Source organism: Miniopterus schreibersii, assembly GCF_964146895.1.
Source record: "Miniopterus schreibersii genome assembly, chromosome: 10".
Classification (NCBI taxonomy): Eukaryota; Metazoa; Chordata; class Mammalia; order Chiroptera; family Miniopteridae; genus Miniopterus; species Miniopterus schreibersii.
The window spans coordinates 10653431-10680412 of NC_138110.1; the positions used below are offsets into that span (position 1 = coordinate 10653431).

Sequence of the window (26982 nt, forward strand, 5' to 3'; positions counted from 1 at the left end):
CTAATCTCTAACCAGCTCCAAGACCGCCTCATACTGTTCCTGATCCCTTTCAAAAATGTCTCTAGCCCAGAGATTCTAAAACTTCCTGGACTAAAGGGCATCTCTACAACTAGAAGATTGAAGACCCCAAAAAGCTTCTGTTCATATGGTTTATAAGTATTACTACTTGTCACATGAAAAGTTAAAACAAAGAAAAATTTTAAGTATCTATTAAGCAAACAACACAAACACCACATTACATGTTAATATAATTAACATTTACTGTAAAAAGTGATTATATTTTCCAATACAAAAGCTTCTTTATTATTTTATTTTTTATTATTTTTTAAAATCCTCACCCGAGGACATGCTTTTATTGAATTTAGAGAGAGAGAGAAAGGGATAGAAACATCAATGCAAAAGTAAAACATCGACTGATTGCCTCCTGCATGCACCCTGACTGGGAATCGAACCAGTGACCTTTCAGTGTATGCAACGATGCTCCAACCAACTAAGCCACACCAGCCAGGGCAAAAATACAAAAACTTTTAGTGAGAAGAGCTGCATTAATACTTTTACAAATTTCTTTAAGGCAGACAGCTCACTAGAAGACAGACTGGATTCTCTTATCTGTTTTTGCATTCAATCTTATTACAACACCACACATCATGTAGTATCGGGAAAACTCTATAGTGCTCTATGAGAGAATGAGGGTAAAAAAGGCAAATAACATCTTAGTGTTATTATGAAAATCATTTTGACCCTTATGGACACTCTGAAATGATTTGGAGGACTGCCCATGATCCCCCCCTAGAGCAGCCTTGGGAACCACTATTCTAACTTACCATAACAAGTAAAATCTTAGTGGGGATAGTTATTTATTTCTGGACTGTTTCAAAAAAAAAAATTTAAGGTGCTTTTAAAAACATACAGATGAATCTCAAAAGCATTATGCTAAATTATATAGGACAGACACAAAAGACCCTGTACTATACAATTACATATATCTAAAATTCTAGAAAAGGCAAAACTATATGGACAGAAAAACAGAACAGTGGTTGTCAGGGGCTGGGGACAGAGGTGGGAGGTTGCAAGGGGCACAGGGAACTTTTGAGGTGATGTAATAATTTTTTATCTTGACTGTGGTTATGCAATTGTTTACTTTGGTTAATTTTACTATATATAAATAAAGCCTTAGTAAAGCTGATGACAAATATGCACATCTGATAATGTAATTCATGAATTCATTCACCTGGTTTATTCAACAGTCATTACTGAACACCTAGTTCAATAATGACTGTTACTGCCTCAGGCAGTGGACAATAAGGGCAGCAGAGGAGGGCGTCTGCATCTATGTTGTGCTCGCAGCTCAGTGGAGCAGACACAGGACTTTGAGAGGGGCAACTGGTGTTACTCAGAGCTATCAAGTGTTTTGGGACTCAGCAGGAACCCTGAAGCCCAGGATGGGGTTTGAGGACAATGCAGGAATGGCAGCTAGTTGTTAGTAATTTCAGATAAAAACAAAAGTAAATATTACACTAAGAAATTCACAGAACAAGAGAAAACTATTTAGTTTTGAAAACTCCTTTTTCTCCTTGAACTTTATTCCTATTTTACTTCCCAGAGTATTATTCTAATATAGTATATTTTATGCTCCAAATTATTTGTTGATAGTCCTGTCATATCCTTCTTGAATAAAAAATGTAAAAATATTTACAGAAAGTTTTTCCTTCCAACAGTGGCATCATTGGGTCTGGCCATCTTTCCAACACAATGAACTCCTTCCAGCGGGGACCTTGTCTGTCATCTTTGTCTCTGGGGAACCTAACTCAATGCCATGCTTATAGTTTGTGCTCAGTGAATCCTTGTTCAAAGAATTACATCTCATGATCATTTATTTAAAAGAAATCAGATTTTTTATTTTATATATACATTTTTTTACATTAATTTCAGAGAGAGAAAGGGAGAGGGAGAGAGAGACAGAAACATCAATGATGAGAGCGAGTCCTTGACTGGCTGCCTCCTGCACGCCCCCTACCAGGGGATCGAGCCCACAACCCAGGCATGTGCCCTGACTGGGAATCGAACCTCAATCTCCTGGTTCATGGGTCAATGCTCAACCACTGAGCCATGCCGGCTGGGCATATCTCGTAATCATTAATACAGAAAAATTATCATAACCACCACCAACTTCTCTGGCACCCACTGCACTCAGAGTTCCACATGTTTTTCTTGTGTCTCCAAAACTGGGATGAAAGTTACTCTGGTTGACAGTCACTTGGCTGTGTATTAAAATCTTCTAGGAGTTTACAAAATATCAATGCCTGGGCTCTGCCTCAGAAATTCTAGTTTTAGTGGCCTTGAGTGTAATCTGGCCATTAGGCTCTATATCATGACTTTTATCATCTTTTTAAAAACAACCCCTATATCAAACACAGTAAACAGCCAATTTGTTTATTAAATTGATAGGCTAAATGAAGGTACTGCTAATTAAGAAACCACCTGTATCTCTCAAGCTCAGGATACAGTTTTCTCAAAGAGTATTTTATTCATTATACATGTATCTATAAAACATATTTTTCAAAAGTATAATTAATTTTAATTAAACAATGTATTAATTTAAAAGTATACATTTAGAGCCTTCAAAATTGTTAATTTTAAATTAACAGTTCTATCACCCTATCGTTCTCTGATACCAAAGTATACAGGACAAATTTAAAGAATTAGTAGATAAAAATCAGCTAGTTTAAAAACTGAATCTATCACAAAGTAATACAAAAACGGTAAGCAAAATAAATAAGAAATATCACGTTTTTAAAGCTTTGCCCTAATTCTAGAGCTGAGAACTAGCCTCATTTCTTTTCTGGCAAACAGGTGCTATGTTTAATATATCTTTAAAGTTAATTCTCAAAGTTTGAACAAGTACCTGTAAATTAGAGTACAGAACTCAAAGTACAAATTTGAAGAATAAGCACATTTATAAACAGAATATGCAACCTTCTCTCTAGTTGTTCCAAACCCTATCAAAACACATGGTTGAGAATATGGTGGTTCCTTTCTGCATATTCACAAGTACACAGATAAAGAACCCAGAGCGGAAAATACAATCAAACCAAAGCCTGTTTCTTCCATCCTCTGTACATGCTAGGAGCTCTTGCTGGAAAATAACTGTGATCTCATGAAGGTTAAGGAAACAAGCAAGTGCCACAGGTGTAGGCAAATCAAATTTGTACTGGGCCTAGAGATCGCAGCTTCCCTGCCCAGCCAGCAGTTCCCTATATACCTCAGGATTCACCACCCACTTCACTTTCACGGTCTTTCCATCTATCTCTGGACAGTCAAATTCAATGCCAACCACGCTTTGTGCTCAATCAATACTTCATGCCCATGATCATTAATGCACCACCACCCACACTTCAGTTTCATGTGGTATTTACCCCTGGCATTTGGAACAGGTTGGTAAGCGTGCTGAGGACACTGCACTTCTTCCTGCTGGTCTCTGTATAAACCTGGGAAAGATGGAGAATTTGGGGACAAAGGAAGCCATCCTAGAATAGTCAAATGAACCCTTTAGTCTTTAAGGACACTACCTGAGGGTTCTTATTTCAAGACTTAAAGCGCTGCCCTGGCCGGGTAGCTCAGTGGGTCAAAGTGTCCCAAATACGTCAGGTTGTGGGTTCAATGCCCAGTCAAGGAACATACAAGAATCAATGACGCATAAATAAGTGGAATAAATCAGTTTCTCTCTCTTCCCCTCCCTCCCTCCTTCCCTTTCTCTCTAAAATCAATAATAATTAAAAAAGACTTAAAGCACTTTCATAAGCAAATAAACAAAGGATAGGAGTTTCTGGCCTCAACAAATCAAGTAAGTTTAATGAAGCAGGAAATCACCCTTGGATCTTCTGGATATGATACTGCACCAACTGGTATTGTGAAATGAATATCCTATATTCTGTCCTGGCCACCTGCAGACTGGAAAACACCTAATCCAGGATGTCAACACTAGCAGAGATTCACCTTCATTCTCTGCTATTGCCTATCAAAAACAACAACAATAAAACATAGAAAACAAGTAAGATTTTTAAAACATAGATCCCTATCCCCAATTTAAAGGGCAATACAGAAAAAGAATGAGGATGAGCTTGGATGGAATTATCATTTCTTCATTTTTATTTTTAACATTTCCTGCTAAAAGAGGGAAACATTTCCTTTGGGTGAATTTAAAAGATATACTTTTAAAAAGATCTTTCACTGCCTGTCACCAAATAAAAGCTGTCATTTATAGTTTAAGGAGCCTATCTTCTTTTTCCCCACTTTGAGATGTGAAACTAGGGCAATAACATAAACAGATAAAGAGGTCCTTTTCTGAGAGAACAGAAGCCAAAATTAGGAACCAAGGAAATCCAAAAGATAATTTTTATTAAGGAAAACTTTGGAGAACGAGCTTGTTTATATAAATGTAGTTCTTGCACTTGAAGTTGAAAAAGAAAAGTAAACCTTAAATGTGTAATCTAGAACTTTTCAGTCAAATAGTATCTGCAAAACTGAAAGGAAAAATGATACCCAAGGTCAGGCGACCACAGTAACTCCTGCTGGTTGTCTCTGCATGAAACTGCTAAGGTTTCACTTTCCATGGGCACTCTGTGGGGCAGCTGGCACAAGCCCTCAGGCTCCCCTTAAACTGCCATATATCAATAAACACTCAGTATTTCCAGACAGTGGCTTTCCCATGGCCTGATTTGGCACCCAGGGTTTAAAACTGTCGGGAACTGTCACCTTCACTTTTCCTGGGGGCATGATCTCAGCCAGTGCACCCCTTGCCAGGGACATGCGCCCCACTCCAGCATCAGGCGGAGAGCCCTTCATGTGCCAACTCTGCCTGCATGACCCCTCCATGAGAATTCCTCAGATGTGCCACAAATGAGGGACACACACTCCTCTGGAAAAGGGCTAGAGTTACAGGAAAACTGGTGAGCATAGGGAGCAGGCCTTGCTGAGTAGGGAGGTGCAGAATTGGTGCCTGCTTCCCCTCTGATTTCCAATTTGACAGTGATTTGCTTTTCACCTTACTGTTTCTGGGGTAGATGATTCCTCTATTAGGGGAGGGAGCAAGGCCCCAATCTGGTAATATGGCCCCTCAGGCAGTTGAGGCCCCAGTGTGCACTTCCCTCTAGGTGTGGGGGAAGTGTGAAGCACAGATCTCTCAACCCTGGGCTCCTGCCTAAGAGCAAGGGGCTGAGCTGACTGTTCCCCTGGGCAAACCGACTCTGTCTCTTCTGTCTCTTCTAAAAGGCCATTGTGCAGAGCAAATGAGCAATGAAGTGAAATGCTTAGCACAGAGTCTCACACCTGGAACAGGCTACAATAAACTGAACTGAAAGGGCCTCCACCAGGGCTGGGAAAAAGGCAAACACATCTTGGCTTTGTCCAGCCCTCACCAACACCGGTCTTTTTCTTGGCAAAACCATCCAGCTGAGCTCTAATTTCTTGTTCTGGTATCTTAAATTACAATTACTCTTCAACTACATTAGTGCTTAAAAGCAGTTTGATGCTTCAGAAATGACTCCAGTAATGCCACGTGCAACATCAAAAGGGAAGCTAAGCTGCAAGCAGGCATAGGGCTGCTAGCCTCCTCAGGGGACTCAACCCAGCCCTGGCAGCTCACTTCTCCTGCAGCCCTCAGAGAACAATGACACCTTATAGCTAAATTAAAGGACCTTTCTGGAGAAGTTTTGCTTAAGTGGTTTCTGCCAAAGGTCCCCAGGGCATGCCCTAAGCCAAGGAAAGGCAGGGAGGGCACAGTGTTCTATGCTGCACTACCCCAGTGCTGTTCCACTGTCATCTGCTACAATGGCCAAGCCCATCAGTTCTTCCACAGAATTATGTGGCAGTCACCAGTGGCACTCACCAATTATCTCTGGTTTTCTTTGGGCCTATGACAGAATTGCACTTTTCCTCACTCTTCTCCCCTTAAAGTTAGGGGCAGGCCATATAAGATGACCCACAAAATCATTTGGTCTGGCTCTGCTAAGGCCTCACCAAAGGGAAGCAGTTCCAGTCATCACATTAGGGGTGAGTTAATTAAATGTCTGACCAACTATAGCAGGCTAATTTTTAAGTTGATAATTTTGTATGGTCTGAGAATGATGTTATAAATGTCCAAATGGCCCTATGCAGAAAAAAAGTTCCCCACCTCTGGTGGAAACAGAAGAGCAGGGAGAAGAACTGTGTCACTTCTGGGTGGATGTTTCAGGAGTAACCAATGCTGATGAGATGGAGTCCCCGCTGGCCTGGCTTCCTAAGGGACCACAATGATCAGAGTCCATGTAGGACATGTTGTGGGAGCAAGAAACACACCAGTGAGTGAGGGTTCTGTAGCATGACCTACTGCACTCTGAACTATACTACTTGTTTCTTTACCTGAACTTAGGGCCCTCAGATAAGATGAACGTTAAGACGTGAAAGGACTGGGCCGCAGGTTCCTACGTCTAGCCATCAACTTGGAGCCTCCATTTGGAGTTTCACAGGTAGCTCAAAAGTAACTTGTCCAAAACCAAATTCCTGATATTCCACGGTCTCCCTACCCCAAACCTGCTTCTCCTCTGGATTCTCCATTTCAGCAAACACCATATGCCCCAGGCTCTAGGCAGATCCCCAGGGGTCATTCCTGACACCTGCTTCTTGCCCTTACCGCCACTTCCAATCCATACCAAGTCTCCAAAATACATTTCAAATCCATTGACCTCTAGTCGCCTCAACTGCTGTCTCTCTGGTCCAGACCAGCAACATGTTGTTTTGCTCAAACCGGACAGCAGTCACAAACCTTTCTGATTATATATTCACTCAGTAACATTTTGGAGCATGCCTGCAATATACTCATTAAATAACATACATGTATAATTGTCTGGATGTGTATGTTGGTTCATTTCTAAATGTGAACACAATTAGAAGTTCCAATATTTCCTTCCTATACCCTGGTGACTGTTTCTCATATACCCCCTGGGTGAACCCACCCCACTTTGGAGACCACCAATACCTAGGCCTTTTGAAAAGGCCCATCCACTTGAGAATCTCTAGGCCTTGGGGTTCCTTGTACTGAGAATGGGGCAGAAAAGACTATCCTGTTGAATCCCACAGGCCAACTAAAAAGGACAGACCAAATCAGCCCTATGGGGTAAGCCACCCTGAGACTGTACTGAAATGTCTCTTTAAATCATTCTCCTTCCATTTTAATTTGAACAAAACAAAAACTCAATACCAGGAATTTATCTTCAGATCTACAGAGCTATTTTGAGATTTCCTGTTATCAAAGCATGTGGCATTAGTTAAGGTGACATGTAAAAATACAAATTAAACAATGAAGTTCCATCTTCACCTGTTATTGGCAAAGAATAAGAATAGTGGCAAAGTGATATGAGTGAACACTCTCACTGCCAGTGAGACCTGCTTTCTGACCAAGTAATTTCACTCTGAAGCACTGACCATGCAAATGCCATCATCCCAGTATGTCAGGAAGGCCCTGTAGAGATATCTTCTCTGCAGTATGGTCTGTGACAGGAAAATGGAACATATCTGCAGTATTCATAGCTTTATGCCCTCCCTGATAACAGATAAATGTAGAAAATTTTGCATGTTACAAAAAGAATTTGAAAATAAAATAAAAACCACCTCAAATTACATGATTATAAACAAGCCACTGTGAGTTAATGTACTAGTGTAGTATGTCTTTATAAGCTCTATTCCATATGGACTCTATCTTATAAAGTTAGGTTCTGTGGTGGAGATGGCTAGCAGACTACCAAGTTTATACTCTACCTTCCTCACGGAAAGGCTGGTGATGGGAAGCGGCTGCCCAGTTGGGACCACATTTCCAGCCCAGCAGGGAGCAGGTGGGGCCATGTGAGTCAGGAGATATGTGTCTGGTCATGGGTACTTGGGAAAGCAGCTAGTGTCACCCTAACTAATATGAAATTATACTCTGTCTACATGCTCATTTTTGCTTTTAGTTTACCAGTAATTTTTTAAAGGTCTTATGTTTACCTAGTTTAAAGATAAAACAATCCCACTGCCAATTTGTTTTCCTGTGCCCTGTTCCCATTTTGCCCAGATAACCATTTATTAGCTATTTATGTATCTTTCTAGAGTTTCCTTATGCAAACACATGTACATGTTCTCACTTCTTCCTTTTTCCTCATACAAAAGGTGGCATGCTACATGTTGTAAACTGTTTTACACCTTGATTTTTCTCTCTCAACAATATATCCAGGCAATTTCTCCATTTTAATTCATAGCCTTTTTTCAGCATACCATTTCTTTGGGTTGATATATCACAGGTTTATTAAGCCAGTGTCCTATCGCTGGACACTTAGGTAACTGCTTCCAGCAATCAATGCCACCATGAATCATTATGTCCATATATAATTTTTTATATGCAAGTGCACAGAGGGTCATCCTAGAATGGAAACCGTTGGATCAAGAAAATCACTCTCCCAAACCCTTGGTTCCCTGAATGCATCACTAACAAAACAGTGGCTGTTAAAGATGCCTCAACATGGCAAAAAGACGTCTTCCTATCAATTAGGTGAGAAATGCCATTGTGGTATAGTTTTAATATGATTTCTCTAATTGTGAGTGTGGGATGTACCCTTTCACATACTGATGGGTTATGGTAGTTTTTTCCCCTATGAATTATGCATGTCCTTTGCATTTTTCAGTGAGTTTTGTTCTTTTTCCCTTTCAATCCCTAGTTCTTTATTACAGAAGTAGCTCTTGCAATTTTTTTCTTTTGTCATTAGTTATGTCATGCAGATGTTTTTCATATTTATGAAATCTAATTTATTTTAAAACTTTTAAATAGAATTTCCAAGTTCTAGTTAGAAAGGCCTCTTTATCTCAAGACTATAAAAAATTTCACTCATGTTTTCTTCTAGTACTTTTTTTCTGTCATGTCTCATTGGCTTGTTACTCAAAGTTATTGCCAAACTGCCTAATCTGAGCACTGAAGTATGTACTCCTCTCTATTCACCAGTTTTCTTTCTCCAAATGGATAAAATGCCTGTATGCCAAGTTTTCACTGAACTTCAGAATCAATTTATGCAGATCCTAAGAGAAACACATGGGCATTTGTATATGGAATCTTGTTAAATGAATAATCCAACTTAGGGAGATTAGGCAATTTATGATGTTGACCTTTCCCATTCAAGAACACACGTTTCCTTACATTTTTCAAGTCTATTTTTGTGCCCTTAGGGAGTGTTTAAAAGTCTTCCTCTCAGAGAATTTGCATATTTCTTTCTAAGCATCCTTATAAGCATTATTTTTTGTTGTTATTTTTCTGGGGGTCTTTTCTTCCATTATTTGTCTAACAAGCAATTGTCATTTGTATATATAGAAGCTATGGATCGATCACAGTACACACTTCTCTCTTTTCTTTTTTAATCCTCACCCAAGGATATTTTTTCCATTGCTTTTCAGAGTGAGTGGAAGGAGGGGGAGAGATAGAGACATCAATGTGAGGGAGACACACTGATTGGCTGCCTTCCACACGCGCCCCAATGGGAGCGGGGGATCGAGCCTGCAACCAAAGTACATACCCTTGCCCAAAATCCAACCCGGGACCCTTAAGTCCTCGGGCTGACGCTCTAACCACTGAGCCAAACCAGCTAGGCTACACCCTACTTTTCTATTCCTCTAATAGGGACTGTGTCCACACACTGGATGGATGACACATGCAGTTGTTAAGCTGACCGGTCACGAGTATACTCGTGTTTCTGTGTCCGAATGCTGCTGACGGATCCCAAGGTAACTTGTGTCTGTACTTACGTTAATTTAAGTAATTTTAAGGTCTGAAAGCAATGTAGAGTTTTAAAGGAGCACTCTAGATTATTTTCTTAGTTATCTTTGTTTAGGCTCAGAGTATAAGAGGTGGGAGGTACGAGCCACTTCACTGCTCGGCACTTATTTTGGCCCTGCCTAGTTTTCCTCTTTCTTACGTGTGCCTTTTTTCTCAACTTGTCAGTCAGTATTTCCAGAGACATGACAAGCAGTATGTTTAATTTCAATGTATGGTAATATAAATGTAACAAAATAAAGTACATTTAAGTTTATTCAGATGCTTTCATTTAATATTCAAATGCAGAAAAGCAGCCTGCCACATGGGCTAGTTCTGGTTCAAAATAGCCAGTCAGCAAGGAGTTAAGAACAAAGAATTCACCCGGCTCGGTGTGGCTCAGCCCTTGAGCATCGACCTAGGATCCAGGCAATGGGGGTTCCGGGGTTCAATTCCCCGGTCAGGGCACATGCCCAGGTTGTGGGCTCGATCAATGATTCTCTCATCATTGATGTGTCTATCTCTCTCTCTCCTTCTCCTTTCCTCTCTCTGAAATCAATAAAGATATATTTAAAAAAAAAAAAAAAAGAACAAAGAATGCATATCTATGCACTGATGTGCTTGAAGGAGTCTTCTGGGGGGAAGAAACTTCGTGTCAGTGAAGGGGAGGTGGGGACATATGCCTTAGTATATTAAAAAATTGTATATGTATTTCTTTTATATAACTAAGAGATTTTAAAAATTGAAGGTTGTATTAACATGAAAAGGCTATGCCATACTATAGTAACGAACACCTATCAAACCCAGTGGTATACTTTATTTCTTGCTCTGGCTATGTGTCCAGCACAGGTTAGGAGGGGCTTCCACTAATCCTATTCACTCAGGAACCTGTCAGGAAGTGCCATCACTTTGTGATTTTGCCCTCTCCACAAATGGCTTTAGGAAAGAAGGCAGAGAACCACAAATCTGCTATGAAATGTTTCTATCTAGAGAGTTACATGTCACTTCCTTCAGACCATGAGAGCATGTCTCCCTTAAGTTGGGCAAGGCCCTAAACTAGAAATTCGGTGAGCAGTAATGATGTGCCCATAGGGTGAAATAGCTACATGTGCATGCAAAGCACTTACAAAATAGATAAAATAGGACATTTTACAACTTTGCACTGGAAAAACTTACTCTTTAAAAGAAGCCTAAGTAAATTTTTTACAAAGGACTATTTTTATTTATTTTTATCTTATTTACCCTCACTTGAGGATCTTTTTTCCATTTTTTCAGAGAGTGGAAGGGGGAGGAGAGAGAGAGACAGAGAGAAACACTGATATGAGAGACAATCAATTGGTTGCTTCCTGCATGTGCCCCGACCAAGGCGTGATATCAAGCCTGCAACAGAGGTATGGGCCCTTGGCTGGAACTGAACCCAGGACCCTTCAGTCCACAGGCCGACGCTCTAACCACTGAGCCAAACCAGCTACAAAGGACTAATTTTAGATGTAAGTGAAGCTGCCCCCCCCCACTTTAATTTTCCTATTGGGGAAGCGTGAGCTTCTGGGTTCTTTATTTTATTAAATCAATCCATACTGGCACTGCAGAAATCCCTACTTAAATTGATAACACTAGACCTGGACGTGTACACCCTTCAATGAGTCTGGCCCCTCCTGTTGATGAGTTGAGGTTCCCATGATTTGAAATACACATTAGAAAGCCAGAGGGGGCTAGCAGGGATGCCTTCACCCGAAGCTCTTCTCAGGATGAGAGCTTCCCCAGGGCATGGCAGCAGGTGTGTAGACCTTGAGAGCCACTCCAAAGCTCTGACAAGGTGGGAGGTACCAGCCAACAAGGTGGGCCCATAGTAGGCCACTGACCCCAAGGGAGGGCTCTGTGGCAGGCCTGTGATCTCGGAAGCCCACCCCTTGGCATTACACTGTACTCACTACTGAGGTCAGAGAAGGAAAGTGACATTCTGGTTAACTCACTGATTTCCCTCAGGTGACACTTGACCAATATTTTTAACCTAATCATATTTCCCTCTTTTAACAGTCAGGATGCGTAAGAGATACAGCCGTAACAGAGGTGGGAAAGGACAGTAGTTACAGCATAGACCCTGGATCTTGCCCAGCTCTGCCTCGGATGGCTGTGTGCCTTGGTTTCCTTATCTCTGAAATGGGGTTTACAGTACCTAACCCATGAAGTAGTTGTAAGCACTTAATAGTACATGTACAGTGCTTAAGAGAATGGCATCTGTATAAAATATTCAACGTTATTTTTAATTCTCCTGTGCCAGTTCTATTAACTCTTCACTTTTCCTTCTCTTCGTTTGTTTTGATTGTTTTGCCTCTACCACCCTCCTTCGCTTTGCTTCCCTCCCATCATTAGCAAACACCAACTTGCCAGAAGGTATTTTTGAGACACTGGGGAGTCCAGGATTCAAGAGATGAGGGCTAAGAGGCTGCGGCTTTAAAAGCACAACCAACAGCCTTCTTATCCTTCAGGGATGGAGACCAAAGAGCAGTAGACTGGGCCCTTACACAAAGGTCCCCTTAAATTAAAGGGTGATACGGCCCTTTAATTGTGGTAAACCTGTACCAAGCCAGTGCCCCTAAGTGGCAGCCCTGTATCATGTTTCACTGTGACCAGCTCTTATAAGCCTAGTTACAACCTGGAGTCAGCAGCAGGCTCAAATATCAAATACATAGAGAAGTCTGGTTTTAAAAACCAAGTACCCCATTATAAAATATGTAGTGATCACTTTGACTGCTTCGTCTTTAAACCTGTTCACCTGTCTCCAGCAGTGGTTCCTCCCAGCCTAATTCTACCCTCCCTCTGACCCCCTAATGGGGACTGACATAGTGTTGCCAAGCTTTTATTTTGCCAAGCAAGGAATTCTAAAACAAGTTAATCTGATGAGAACATTTTAACACTAAAAAGATGTCTCAGGATTTAAACATATAAATTTACCTTTATGAGAGATTCTCTACTCTGTCCTTATATTTTCATTTCCCTTCCAGATAGTAAAAATTTAGTTTACCCCCACTCCTCAAGAATAACACTCTCTCCTCCCTTCCTCTTTAGCACCTTTCGTCCTGTTTTCTATCCACTTTGGTGCCTAAGAAGGACTTGGCTTCAGAACAAAGCTGGCTCTGGAAGACCCCAGATCCAACTTAGGGCTCCCAGTCCCATACCCCCCTTTCATTTACGGAAACAGTACCGATTACAGGCTAGAAGATAAACTTCTGGCCTCAACCTACAAAGGGGGTTGGGGTAATGACCTCTTTTTAGCATCTTATACGAGGTTTTGTTCTTCCCGAACCAGGACAGCACAGGTCCTGGATTTTCAGTGACATAAGAGATAGGTTCACAAATGGTAGGAAGATATACACTGAAGAAAACCAATACACTGCTTTTCTATTTTATCTATAGTACAGTTATGGAAAGTGATTATTTTCCTTATCCCTAATAAGTCCATCTCAATGAATAAACAAATTGTGGCTTACACATTATTCAGCCTTAAAAAGGGAAGGAAATTCTCAAACATTCTACAACTTGGATGAACCTTGAAGACATGCTAAGTGAAATAAACCATGCACAAAAAGACAAGTACTCTATGATTCCACTTATATTAGGCAGCTAGAGTAGTTAAATTCATAGAGACAGAAAGTGTTGAACAAGTAGTTTCAGTTTGGAAAGATGAAAAAGTTCTGGAGATGGGTAGTCGTAATGATTGCACAACTTGTGAATATACTTAATGCCACTAAATTGTACACTTAAAAAATAGTAAAATGGTGCTCTGGCTGGGTGGTTCAATTGGTTGGAGCGTCATCCTGTACGCCAAAAAGGTTGTGGGTTAGATTCCTGGTCAGGGCATATACCTAGGTTGCTGGTTCGATCTCTGGTCGGGGCACGTACAGGCAGCAAGCAATCAGTATTTCTCTCTCTCTCTCTCCCCCTTCCTTCTCTCTCTAAAATCAATAAACATATATTCCAGGTGAGGATTAAAAAAATGTTAAAATGGTAAATTTCATTAGGTATATTTTATAATAAAAATATTTTTAAAAGGCTACCTCATTTGGGAAATTGTTATAGCTCCCTTTTCACTTAGTACAATAAAGAAACATTCTTTTGTGTACCTCCAGAATTGTTTATGAGACATTATGAATCGCTAAAAAAAGAACTAAGCACCGCTTAACAACTACAACAAGAAACTACCTGCTCTGCAGGGCTATTTTCATAGCTAAAAAGTAAGAGAAAGTTCTGAAATCTGTGGCAATACAAAGCAAAACTACAAGGACTTAATGTATATTAATAATAGAGGCTATTATATATCTCTTCAAAAAAAGTATAAAAACTAGGAAAACAAAATTAACATGTAAAATAGATGTCTCCTGCGAACTTCTTTTAAATTAACAGAAAGCCTGGCCGGGCATGGTTGAGTGTTGACCCAGGATCCAGAAAAAAAAATTGTAAAATAAAAGCTGGGGAATATTGCTCCAAAATGCTCATGTAAAAGCTCTATAATATTTAGTTTTTTAAACAGCTTTATTGAGGTTAATTAACATAAACTGTACATATTTAAAGTGTATAATTTGGTAAGTTTTAACATTTGTGAAACCATCATGTAAACATCAAGATATGTAAACATTTGTGAAACCCTCAAGATAGTGAATGAAGATATCCATCACTCCAAAAGCTCCCTCCTGCCCTTCTCTAGTCCCCATTCCCCACTCCAAGCAACCACAGATCTACTTTCTGTCACTACAGATTAGTTTGAATTTGCCAGTTTTTATAAATGGAATTTCTTTCGTCTGGCTTCTTTTACTCAGCCTAATTATTTTGAGATTCATTCATTGTTGCCTGCATCAACAGTTCATCCTTTAAAACAACTTTATTTTTTAGAGCAGTTTTAGTTTCACAGCAAAACTGAGCAGAAGGCACAGAGATTTATCACATACCTTTGACCCTGACACACGCACAACCTCCCCCACTATCAATATCCCATACAAGAGTGGTACATTTGGGTTGTTTCCAGTTTTTGCCTATTATAGATAAAACCTATTAGTATTTCCTATTTTGACTTCTGATTTTATTTTTACTATATGCTTTTTTCTGCTTACTTTGGGATTAATTTGCTTTTTTTTTCTAGTTTCTTAATATGGAAGCTGAAGTCATTAACTAAAGACCTTTCTACTATAGGCATTTAGTGCTACAATTTCCCTAAGGATGCTTAGTAGGGACATATATATGTCTTTATTTTCATTGAGTTCAAACTACTTTCTGATTTCCTCTTTGATGTCTTCCTTGACCCATGATTTACTCAGAAGTGTTATTCAGTTCTTACACGCTTTGGGATCTTTTGATTATTGATTTGTAAATTAATTCCTTATGGCAAGAGAACAGACTTTGCATGACTTAAATTCTTTTAAGTTACTGAGATTTGTTTTATGGCCTAGAATATAGCCTATCTGGAAATGTTCTGTGTGGGCTTGAGAAGAGTGTGTATCTTCTGTTTTGGGGAGAACTGTCAATGAAGTTAAGCTGGTAGATGGTGTTGGTCAAGTCCTCACTGATTTTTTGCCTCCTATTTCTATCAGTTATTAAAAATTCTAACTATAATTGTGACTATGTCTATTTCCTTGCAGTTCTATTTTTAATTTATGTATTTTGAAGCTTTATCAATTATGTATATAAATGTTCAGGATCATTGTGTCCTCTTGATTATTTTATCCCTTTATCATTATGAAATGATCTTCATCTCTGGTTATATCTTTGCTCCAAAATCTATTCTGTATGATATTAATATAGCCACCTGAACTACCTTTCGACTAGTGTTAGCATTATATACACACACACACACACACACACACACACGTAAAATTAAATTCTTTTACTTCTAACCTTTTGTGTTATATTTTAAATGCCTTTTTGGGGGAGATATCAGATAGTTGGCTTTTGCTTTTTTACCCAATCTGGCTAATCTCTGCCTTTTAACTTGGCATTTAGACTGTCTTGCTATTTGTTTTCTATTTGTTCTCTCTTTGTTCCCTTTTTCTTTTTTCCTGCGTTTCTTTGAATTAATCAAGCCTTTCTTATGATTCCATTTTAATTCTTTTCTTTTGGCTGCTATTGACTTTTTTTTCTGTTATTTTAGTTGTTGCTTTAATGTTTGCACTGTACATTTTTATCATATTGTACACCCAAGTGAAATTATATCATTTCACATATAAGTATCTTACAACAGTGTACTGCCATTTATTCCCTCAGGCTAAATGCATTTGTTGTGCAAAATTTTATGTTATAAACTTCCCAGAGCATTGTTATTTTTGGATAAACAATCTTCATTTAAAGAAATTAAAGTAGTAATAAAAACAGCTTATGTGTTTTCTTATGCAGTCATTTCCAGTGTTCTTCATTCACTTGTGTAGATTCAGATTCTCACCTGGTATAATTTTTCTTCCACTTGAAGGACATCCTTTAATATTTCTTACAGTGTGGGTCTACGGGTAATGATGAATTCTCTCAGCTTTTGTATGTCTTTGTTTTTCAAAGATATTTTCACCTGGTACAGAATTCTAGGTAAACAGTGTTGTCATCCTGGCCCCCCCGCCCCCGTGCTTTAAAGATGTTGCTCCACGGCCTTTTTTTTTTTTTCCTGGCAAGAAACCTGCCATTGCCTGCATCTTTTTTTCCCCTCTGGCTGCTGTTTAACTGGGTTTGAACAATCTGGTTATGATGTGCATTGGTGTTGCTTTCTCTATGTTTTTTTTGTGTGGGTAATTCACTGAACTTCTAATTGAGTTATAGTTTTTCACCAAGCTTGAAAAGTTTCTGGCCATTATTTCTTCAACTATTTTCTTTCCCGCTTCTGTAGAGACTTGAATTACCCATATACTAGGCTGTGCAAAGTTGTTCTACAGCCCAGTGCTGCTTCTGAAAAATTCTGATTCTTTTTTTCTCTGTGTTTCATGTTGGATAGTTGAATATTGTCTTCCACAGTATCTAATCTGCCATTTATGTCCTTCAGTGTATCTTTCATATCACACAATATCATATTATTGTTTTCATCTTTAGAAATTTGATTTGGGTAATTTTCCTATCTTTCATGACTCTACTTAACTTTTTGAACATACGAAATACAGTTTTAATAACTATTTTAATGTCCTTCTTTGCTAACTTTGACATCTGTGTCAGTTCTGGGTTGGTTTCCATTGATGGATAATTCTCTACATTATAGGTAATATTCTTCTGTCTCTTTGCATGTCTGGTGTTATAGACAGAATTGTGTCCCCCACCACCCCAAATTCATATGCTGAAGCCCTAACCCAGTAGTACTTCGGAATGTGGCTGTATTTGGAGGAGTCTTTAAAAAGGTAAATAAGTTCAAATTTGGTCACTAGAATGGGCCATAATCCAAAGACAAAGACATGCACAGAGGGAAGACCATTTAAAGGCACAGGGAGAAGTTGGTCATCTACAAGCCAAAGCGAGCAGCCATAGAAGAAACCAACGCTGACAACACATTCACCTCAGACTTCTAGCTTCCAAAACTGTGAAAAAATTAATTTCTCTTGTTTCAGCCATTCGGTCTGTGGTACTTTGTTGTAGCAGCCTAAGCAAACTAATAAATCTTTAACTGGATGTCAAACATTGTGATTTTTACATTGTTGTATGGATATTTTCATATCCTTGTAGCCTTGTTTCAGGATGTAGTTAAATTACTTGGAAACAGTTTGCTTCTTCTGGGTCTTGTTAGGTGGGCCCAGATTTGATAGGATACAGAGTGGTAATCAGTCTAGTGCCCACTACTGAAGCACGATGTTCCTGAGAGTTCTACCCAATTTCCTGGGAATTACTGTCTTGTTATACAGAGAACTGAAATTATTCTATCTAAACCTTCTTTGAAGTTCTTTCCTCAACCTCAGATAGTTTTCTCACACGCATGTGCTGAATAGTGCTCTACTGAACACCCAAGGTGGCCCCTCTACAAATGTCTCTGTGCCCACCTCCTCCTCTCTGGTCCTCTCTTCTATAAACAATAGGCACAAAGGTCTCCCTTGACTCTCAGTTCCTTATCCACAACCCAGAGAGTGCATCAGACTCCACATCAGTTTCCCCCTTTAGGCCTGCCACGGGGAAACTCTCTCCTGGCAGTAAGCTGGGAGTCATCACAGGGTTCACCTTATTTGTCACTGAGATTACTGTATCTCGCTGTTGGTTCCCAGTGTTAAACTTTTGTTTCATGCGTTTTTAATTGTTGCTATGATTATTTCAGGGTAAATCCAGTCCCTGTTATTCCACCTTGGCTAGAAGTAAACGTTCTATTTCTTTTAAATGTGTCTATATCTGGTTTTCACCAATTCCTCCATTAGTGTAGCCATTAATATTGTTAAGAGAGTTTGGTTTTATTTCATTCTATTAATAGATATATCCCGTAATATATATTTTATGTAATACACATTCTATTGTATCACATATATTCCATTATAGTATTTCATTATATTCTTTTAGAAGGAACAAGAGTAAAGTCAAGATTCATTCCCCAAGACTAAAAGTTGTATTAAATTCTTCTCAAGTTATACGTGGAAACAGTAAGACAACCTTCAAAATTTTATTTGAACAGTCAATATTGGGAGCAATTTCACTCAACAAAATTGAAAACTTTAAGCCCTTAATAAAATACACAAGAGCAGTCCATAAAATGTCTCTGTTGCCTAAGGAAAGAAACAACAAAAAATCATGGGATGTTTTCATAAACAGCTAAGTGTCCTACTGTGAAAAGGCCTTATTCCCCCTGCAGAGACAAACAAGAATGTTTACCACCAAAGACAGCTCATTTTCAGGTGCTTTACACACAACTGCATTACCTACTGTTAAAAAATAAAAATTCAGCAGAGTATATTTTGAAGATCTTAATGGCTTTATTCAGCAATTCATGAACTGGGCAGCATCCAATCTAGCAAACAGAAAGGAACTCGGAGAAGCTGTACAAAATGAGAGATTTTACAGGCAGAAGGAAGCAGGGACAAGGAAGCTGTACTAGGTAGAAAGGCTGGCTGGTAGTTGCAAGGTCACTTTCCTGTAGGGGAAGACGGGTCTGTCAGGCAGATAACCTAACTAGTGCTAGTGATACAAATCTGATTGATTAGGATTCCATTTCTGAGAGAACCTAAACTGTAATTAAGTCTCGGTTTGGTGATGCAGGGCCATTTTGGGCCTGTTTTCTTGTTTTAACACTGCTTTATTTTTCTTCAGAGTACTTTACCACCCCTTGCAATTTTCCTGAAGATTTTCCTGCCAGCTTTTTGCTGTCTCTCTCCCCTTCATGAGAATGTAAGCTCCATAAGGCCAGGACATGTCAGACTCTTGGGCAACGTTTTATTCACATCCTCCAGCACACAGTAGGCCACAGTATTTATTAGATGGATGAAAGAGCGAGCAAGCAATATCCTTGATATATGCTACAATGTAAACAGTAATTATCCAGGGGAATTCCATTTTCTCAATTATCTTTTGTTTTAAATTTTTATTGAGAAATCTCTTTTGCCTGGCCGGGTGTGGCTCAGTAGTTGAGCACTGACCTAGGATCCAGGCAATCAGGGTTTGATTCCCGGTCAGGGCACATGCCTGGGTTGCAGGCTCGGTCCCCAGTCAGGGGCGTGCAGGAGGCAGCTGATCAATGACTCTCATTATTAATGTTTCTCTCTCCCTCTCCTTTCCTCTCTCTGAAATCAATAAAGATATATTTTAAAACAACAACACACGCACAAGAAATCTCTTTTACTTTTGTAATCAGGAAAAAATTAAAGTAAGAGAGAAGCAAAGGGAGACAGAGAGGGTGCCTCAGGGGCTACCTTTCACCAAGGCAACCGCCATCCCCCAGGGAGGCCTCACACCTGGAGATTCCTGCCTTGATTCCTGCAGAATTTCCCTGGAGCTTTCTCTTGAGGCCCTCTGGCTGTAATGGCAGGTACCCAGCTGGTCTACACTGATGTAACAGTTACTTCCTTCTGGAACTCTAAGCCAAATATCAGATATCCTAGAACGGCAGTCTTCTTATTTTCCTTCCTATAGGTTCTGCCATGACATGCCTTGTTGAAGTGTTATGTGTCCCCAAAATATGAGAATTTTTCTTATCTACAGAATCCTTGATATTCTAGGGATGAAGTGGGAGTATAAAACATGAGATACTCTGAAGAAAATCAGCACGCAAAAAAGAGCAACAAAGGATCAATGTGAGGTCAGACTAACCATCTCCAGCCATCCCTGAATTTCGCCTCTACTATAGACATAATTAAAACATTTGAGCATTAAGAGCTGACAGCTGCCATATATAAAAATGGATAAACAACAGATTCCCTGGGGATAGGCACCATCTTCTTCCTCTGAATTTTAAAAAATTCATTAATTTGAGAGAGACACACAGAGAGAGAGAAAGAGAAAGAGAGAGAGAGAGAGAGAGAAAGAGAGAAAGAGAGAGATAGAGATCGACCTGTTGTTCCACCTATCCATGAACTCACTGGTTGATTCTTGTATGTGCCCTGACCAGAGTTCAAACCTTAGTGTACTGGGATGACACGCTAACCAACTGAGCGGCCCAGCCAGGGCCAAGGTACTGTCTTTTTTCTTTACATCCTAGTGCCAAGGATGGCCTCTGTTGGCACGGTAACTGCTTGCTGAACACCTGGCAATGACGTGGCCACTTTCAGGTAAAAATAACATGATATTCCAGGACCAGGATGGCACAAATCAGGATGAGAAGTGTTGGGAGTCTCTGTTGTACACATTATTAGGAGAAGAAAACAGATGAAGATTAAAAGCCATATATTTCTTTTAAGGCCTTGAACTACGGCATCAAAATGACCTGCTTTGACTTTATACATTCTCCCCTTCCCATTATGAATAATTCGGTTAATATATCTAAGTCTTACGTGGAGATCCCACAAGTCTGCTAAGAACTGAAAACGATTTGAACTTTTTCTTTACCTTAAAGCTCAGGGCAACTTCTTTCAAGCTTCAAGAATAGTTTACCCTAAATTCTAGCATTCCTGAGATGTGCTTGTATTCCTTCACTGACACCCTTCTCTGTCTTCATCTTTGCAAAATGGAAAGCATTCATCTTCTGAAACTCCTCACACTGATAGCCACCTAACCGCTCCTCTTTTTACCTTCTCAGGACACTTCCATACCTGGTAAACAGATCACACCGGGTAACGACAAGTGAAGTCCACAAGTACCATCTCAAGACAAGTTCTATTTAGAAACTTAGAATTTGTATATTAGCAAAATCTGAGGTAAGAATCTACCTAGGTCCCACATAATCACTCTCTTGACCTCAGTTCATGTTGATCTTTTTCCCACCCTCACCCCAAATACAGCTCTAAATCCCTTCCACGCTGGGACTGTGCAGGGACCTCGTAGAGCTGCTGTCTTCCTGCTCAGGTGCCCCAGACCGGGGCAGTACTGTGCAAAACATGCATGGCTTCTCGGATACTCTGCAAGTCATGGATGAAATGACTTCCTATGGGAAACATTTTTGTCATCCATTTTTGAAACATTACATGTCAGAAAGAAGAGTCTTTACTAAGCAGCTTGATTGTTCATGTTAATGAGAATTTAGCAAATGTGGTAGGAAATGTATGATCAGGTCCAGAACAGAGAACTAAGACTGAGCCCACACAGAGAACTGAAAGGGAAAGAACTTTTCTCCTTTCAGCAGGTGACCTTGCTCTTATTTCACAGAGAAAACAGAAGTAACCAGGAGAGAACTTCCGATGCTTCCCAAACAAATCCCTGAACCTTCCACAGCATCTCTGGCCTGCGTTCCTGTCTGGGGACCCTTCACTTGGCCTTGGTACTCTGGGTCGCAGAGATACCACACCCACAGAGCCTGCAGAGCCAGTTTTTCCCCTACTGGACTGTCCCCATGAGAATACCAAGGCCTCTAGCAACACTGGTCAGAAACTTCCCCCCACTCCAGCTACTTGCTTACTTCTGTTCCCTTTTATGGCAAAACTCCTTGAAAAAGCTACACTTCTCTCTGCCTCTCCCTTGAGCTACTATATCAGGCTCTTACTGCCACCACTCTAATTAGCCACACTTGACTCCATGTCATCAAATCCAATGGCAGATCTTGCTTTCCTCTGCAACAGGCTTTCTTCAAGTGGCTGCCTCGACCCCTTCCTCCTAGCTCTCCTTCCGACTCCCCCCTTCAGGTCTCCTTAGCTCGAGTCTCCTGTCTCAGCCGCTAACCATGCAGGGCCCAGGGCTCAGCCTATGACCCCCGTCAGACTCTGAACACCATCTATAGGCTAACGGTCAGATGTTGCTCTAACTCTCCCTTAATTCCAACTCCTCCTATCTACTCCACTTGAACATTTAATAAGCACTTCACTATGCCCAAACAAAACTCATTATGCCGCAAAGCACCTGCTCTTCCCACAATCACCCCATCTCAGCACACGGTAGTGCCATTCTTCCTGTTGCTCAGAAGAGAGCTGGTGAATCCTGACACTCCCTGCTCTTTCATACTAATTGATCAGCAAATCCTGTTGACATCTACTTCAAAGCAGATCCAGAATGCAACACTTCTCACTTCTACAGCTACCCCAGGCCTAAACCCCCATCATCTGTTGCCTGGATGACTCCTAACTGGTCCCCCTGCTCCCTCTGTCCCTCCAGTCTGTCCTCGTCAGAGCGGTCAGAGTGACATGGTAATGATATTCCTCTGTACTAAAGCAGCCAGTGGATTCCATTCAAATGTCTCCTTGTCAGAAAGGCTTTCTACTGCCCAAACCATGCACATACAGCAGCTGCTCCTTACTGGCTTTACTTTTCTCCTCCAGACCCTGAGCACCTGACACAGCATGTAATTATTTGTCACCTGTCTTCCCTACCAGAATATAAAGTCCATAAGACATGACCTGCATCCACTGGTGCAGTCTCAGCACTTAGAACTGTGCATAATAGGTACTCAAACTCAGCTAAATGAACAGGTGAAAGAAAGTGTTGAATAACGAAACAGTATTGTTTAAAATTGTTCTAATACCAACAAATATGTTAATTAATCATGAAAACAACTACAGTATAAGCATGAAAACTGGCTAAGACATACTATACCAGTTTTGGGGCAAAAAAAGGTGGGGAGGGGTAAATGCTGCTTCTTCTTTTTTAATCCTCACCTGAGGATTTTTTTCCATTGCTTTTTGAGAGAGAGAGAGAGAGAGAGAGAGAGAGAGAGAGAGAGAGAGAGAGAGAGAGACAGCGATGTGAGAGAGACACATCAATTGGTTGCCTCCCACACGCATCCCGACCAGGGCCGGGGATTGAGCCTACAACCGAGGTACGTGCCCTTGGCCAGAATCGAACCTGGGACTCTTCGGTCTGAAGGCTGGTGCTCTAACCACTGAGCCAAACCAGCTAGGGAGGTAAATGCTTCCTGACCCAAGTTAACAGAGCTTTCTCAATACTTCCAATTAATAATATTAGTAATAATCACGGAGTGACCATAGTAGAAGATGACACTGAAGGAGTGCCTCACCGTGTGCCGGCTCTTTGATACATCTCAGCCTTACCCCAATCCTACAGGGAAGATATTTTTATCCCCATATGACAGAGGAAGTAACACACTCAGAAAGTTAAGCAACTCACTCCTAGACACAGAATCTGAAAACACTCATGTGGGGCTCAGTTATATCTATGCAAGCTTTCCTCTACAACAGCGAATGATACCACAATGGGCACCAACCCTAAATAATGAGTCTCTCTGCTAACTGGACATCATAGTCAAGGCTTCCTAGCTATTGTTCTTCCCTATGCTGGCATCCCCTATCCTCAATGCCAGTCCAGATTTCTGTTCAGGATGAGACAAATGACTTACCTACTCTCCATGCTGAAAGAATTCCCTGGCAAAGCATAAACCCACACTGACACCCAAGTTCTGTAGGCACCATCTCTGGGTGAAGAGCGTTTACGTAAACTGTCAGTTTTCAAGATCCTATTACAGAAAATTTTCTTTTTACTGACTTCATCTCGGAAAGAAAAGGGCTCTGATGGGGGAAGGAGGACCAGAAGTCTGGAACAGCATCCCATTTTTGTCACTGTCAGCATAACCCTGAGAAGCTGGGCCATCTTCTATACCTCTTTCTAAGGCTATCTCCATGATAGTATCTTCAGGAGCTTTTAATCTACCCCAATATATTTCCCACATTTGAGCAGTGTCTGCCCAAAGTTACTGCAGAAGACAGACACTCCCTTGAGAGGGGAAGAATACACAATGGCTGAAAAGAACTGGGAAGTAAGCACACATACAGGACACAGAGTCCTACAGAAGATGGAAATGCAAACAAAGAGCCAAGTCCAAGAGGCCTGCAATCTCATTTTGATAAGATCAACAACAACTGGGAAGAGATGGACCCAACAAGAGGCCCCTGCTGAGGCTCCATAACAAAGCTTACCCTTGCTTGTCACAGTCCAGGCACAAACTATATTCTGGGGGAGTAAGAGGACAGGAGGATGGGAAAAAGCAGATCTTAACTACAAAAGCTAGCTCAGAACATACTCTCAACTTCTCGTTGGATAAAGAAAGGAAAAAGAGAGGCTTAGAAAGTGAGCTTAATATTAACCCTCAGGAAGGTTAATGTTGAAGAAGACAGATGTTAACCTCAGTCACCCACCTTTCTGGGTTACAGTGAAGCCATTAGCAGCCCTAGATGAAGTCCCTTCCTTTGGATCAAGGAGGAAGCAAGGTGATATCTCAGTTCTTCTGTGTTTACATGCGAGGGTCAATGCTATGTTGATGAAAAGGGGCCACATATGAAAACTGACAAGCTCAGGGAAGGAATGCATAGCAGCCTTGCAAACTCAGAGACCTAAAATAACCACCAAGGATGGTCTGAAATTAAAATTTTTTTAACTAAAAGCAGTTTATGGTGCACAGTCACATCCTAGGCTAGAATCTTCTCAAAGGTCAATCTTTACCTTAACTAATCCTGTCTTACTGTCTTTTTTCATCTATGGTAACATTCCTTGGAATGTGAGGGTAGCTTCCCTTTTTCCAAACCCCTCAGGGCACAACTAATGCACCAAGATGGAAACCACAAATCCTCAATTGTTTTATCATGCTAACTGCTGACTGTTAACTATCCTGGACCCACTTATATAAAAGATGTGTGTCTATCATTTTACCTTTCATCCAATCCCAGAGGTTACCCACCTGGATTTGCTTACTCTAACCTCCCTAACCTATCACCAGTGGATTTCATGAAATCCACTTAGTCATCTCCTTTGATTGTAATGTATAAAATAAGGTGTAATGTATAAAACAGCCATTCTCTGGAGCATTATCTCAATCCGTTGAGATTTTTTTTTTTTTTTTTTTTTAAACAAGAAGTTTATTTAAACAAGATGCTTGACTTGAAGGGAAAACTATCTAGGATTCATTTTTTTAGAGTAATTTAACCCTCCTTAAAGACAGATTGCCCTACATGTAACCGCTACATACAAAAAAGTTATAAAATTGTCCTTGGTTTTACAATGATAAATGAAAAACATTAAAATTCTCCAATCAAACAAGGTATGCAAGGATTTTTATGTTGTTCTTTTTTTGTTAAACAGTGAGAGCAAAATAACTTACTGCAATATAAAGGTAAGAGCTGAATGAGCATGCTACTAATGGAGAATGGGGGTATTTTCACAGAACCAGTATTTTCCCCCATCCCATCTCCATTTGATGTCAATCAAAACATACCATTGGCCATTTAGTTAAAAAAAAAAAAGCAAATGCTTGTGCACATACATCAGTTACTTTATGTACAATAAAGGAATGGGGAAGGGAAAAATGAACGAATAGAGAAAACTATACTGCAGTCGTCAGGATGTGGTGCAATCAGTTGTGGGTTTCTAACTCTGAGGAACAGAGTTCTGGAGTAAAGCGGCAGGTTCCCCTTCACTAGACATCTGTCTGCTGCTGGAATACACCAATTGTGTCTTCCTCCTCCATTTCCAACTGTGCAGGCTTATGTTTCATTGATTGGCTGCCCGTCAAATCGGAATCTGACCTGCCTCACTGACAAACCCTGTCGTTCACAGTAGGCTTTCAGTAGTTTACTAAGTGCTGTATGCCTCTTACTCTTAAACTGCACCACAGAACCATCCTGCCTGCCACCTTCAAATTACTATGATCGTTGTTCTCAGTCTTGACTCCTTCCTTGGGCTTTTCGTCAGCCATGGCAAGTGCTGGAGTCTCCTCAGCTGCCGTTCACAAAAGAGGCATCAGGTCAGCACCAAAGGAGCACACAAGCAGCACCGGGAGTGGCAGAAGGAGGCGGTAGCTGTGTAGGAGGGAGGCGTGCGCACGTTGTCCGCTATTTTACTTCCAGGCAATTGTCAACAGTTTGGCTCAAATAAACTCACAAAAATTCTTCACAGGTTGGAATGTGTCCTAGTTGACAGCTATGAACCCTCCCATGCAGCCCAACTACCACAGCCATCCAGCAGATCTGGCCTGAGGGCTAGAAATTGAACGTTAAAGACTAGCTGACTGAAACACACACATTCCGAACAATTTCAAGCACTTATGCCTTTAATGCTTATTCCCAAGAACTCCAGGGCTACTGAAAAGAACATGAAAGGTCCACAAAATCTCTAGTTTGCCAAGCCCTTCCTCATAGCAGACACTGTGCAAGCAAACTAATATCTAGCTTCTCCACTCGTGGAGTGCAGGGTTGTTGTATGAGTTAAACATTTACCTTTAAAAATAACCCTTAAATCCAGAAATTAAAAAATAAAACACAACTGGGTTTATTTTGGCCTCGAAAGTCGTTGGTTTTCATCTTAATCAGTAACCAATGTTTAAAAACTTAGAGATCACCCTGGCTGGCAAGGCTCAGTGGTTAGAGCATCAGCCTAGGCACCAGAGGGTTGCGAATTCGATCCCCACCCCAGTTGGGGGCGTGCAGGAGGTAACCAATTGATGTGTCTCTCCTACATGGATGTTCCTCTCTCTCTCACCTTCTACTCTCTCAAAAAATCAATGGAAAAAATATCCTCACTCCTTGGGTGAGGATTAAAAAATAAATAAAAATAAAAACTCAGAGTTCACTCACACACACACACAGTTAGTCTTCTGGAGAGACTGGAAGATCTGGCCACCCTGAGCCCATATTCCTGCCAGACAATAGGAGAGA

General features: G+C 40.5%; 1 protein-coding gene and 1 pseudogene across 6 annotated transcripts in view; both read right to left on the reverse strand.

Annotated features, from left to right (window-relative positions):
• ABHD12 (abhydrolase domain containing 12, lysophospholipase) overlaps positions 1-26982 on the reverse strand; it is a 60530-nt gene that overhangs the window by 27528 nt on the left and 6020 nt on the right. The gene's annotated exons all lie outside the window — the stretch shown is intronic.
• Positions 25746-26047, reverse strand: LOC308562773 (small ubiquitin-related modifier 2 pseudogene; annotated as a pseudogene). Its single transcript has one exon. The product of its transcript is annotated as a small ubiquitin-related modifier 2 pseudogene (transcript).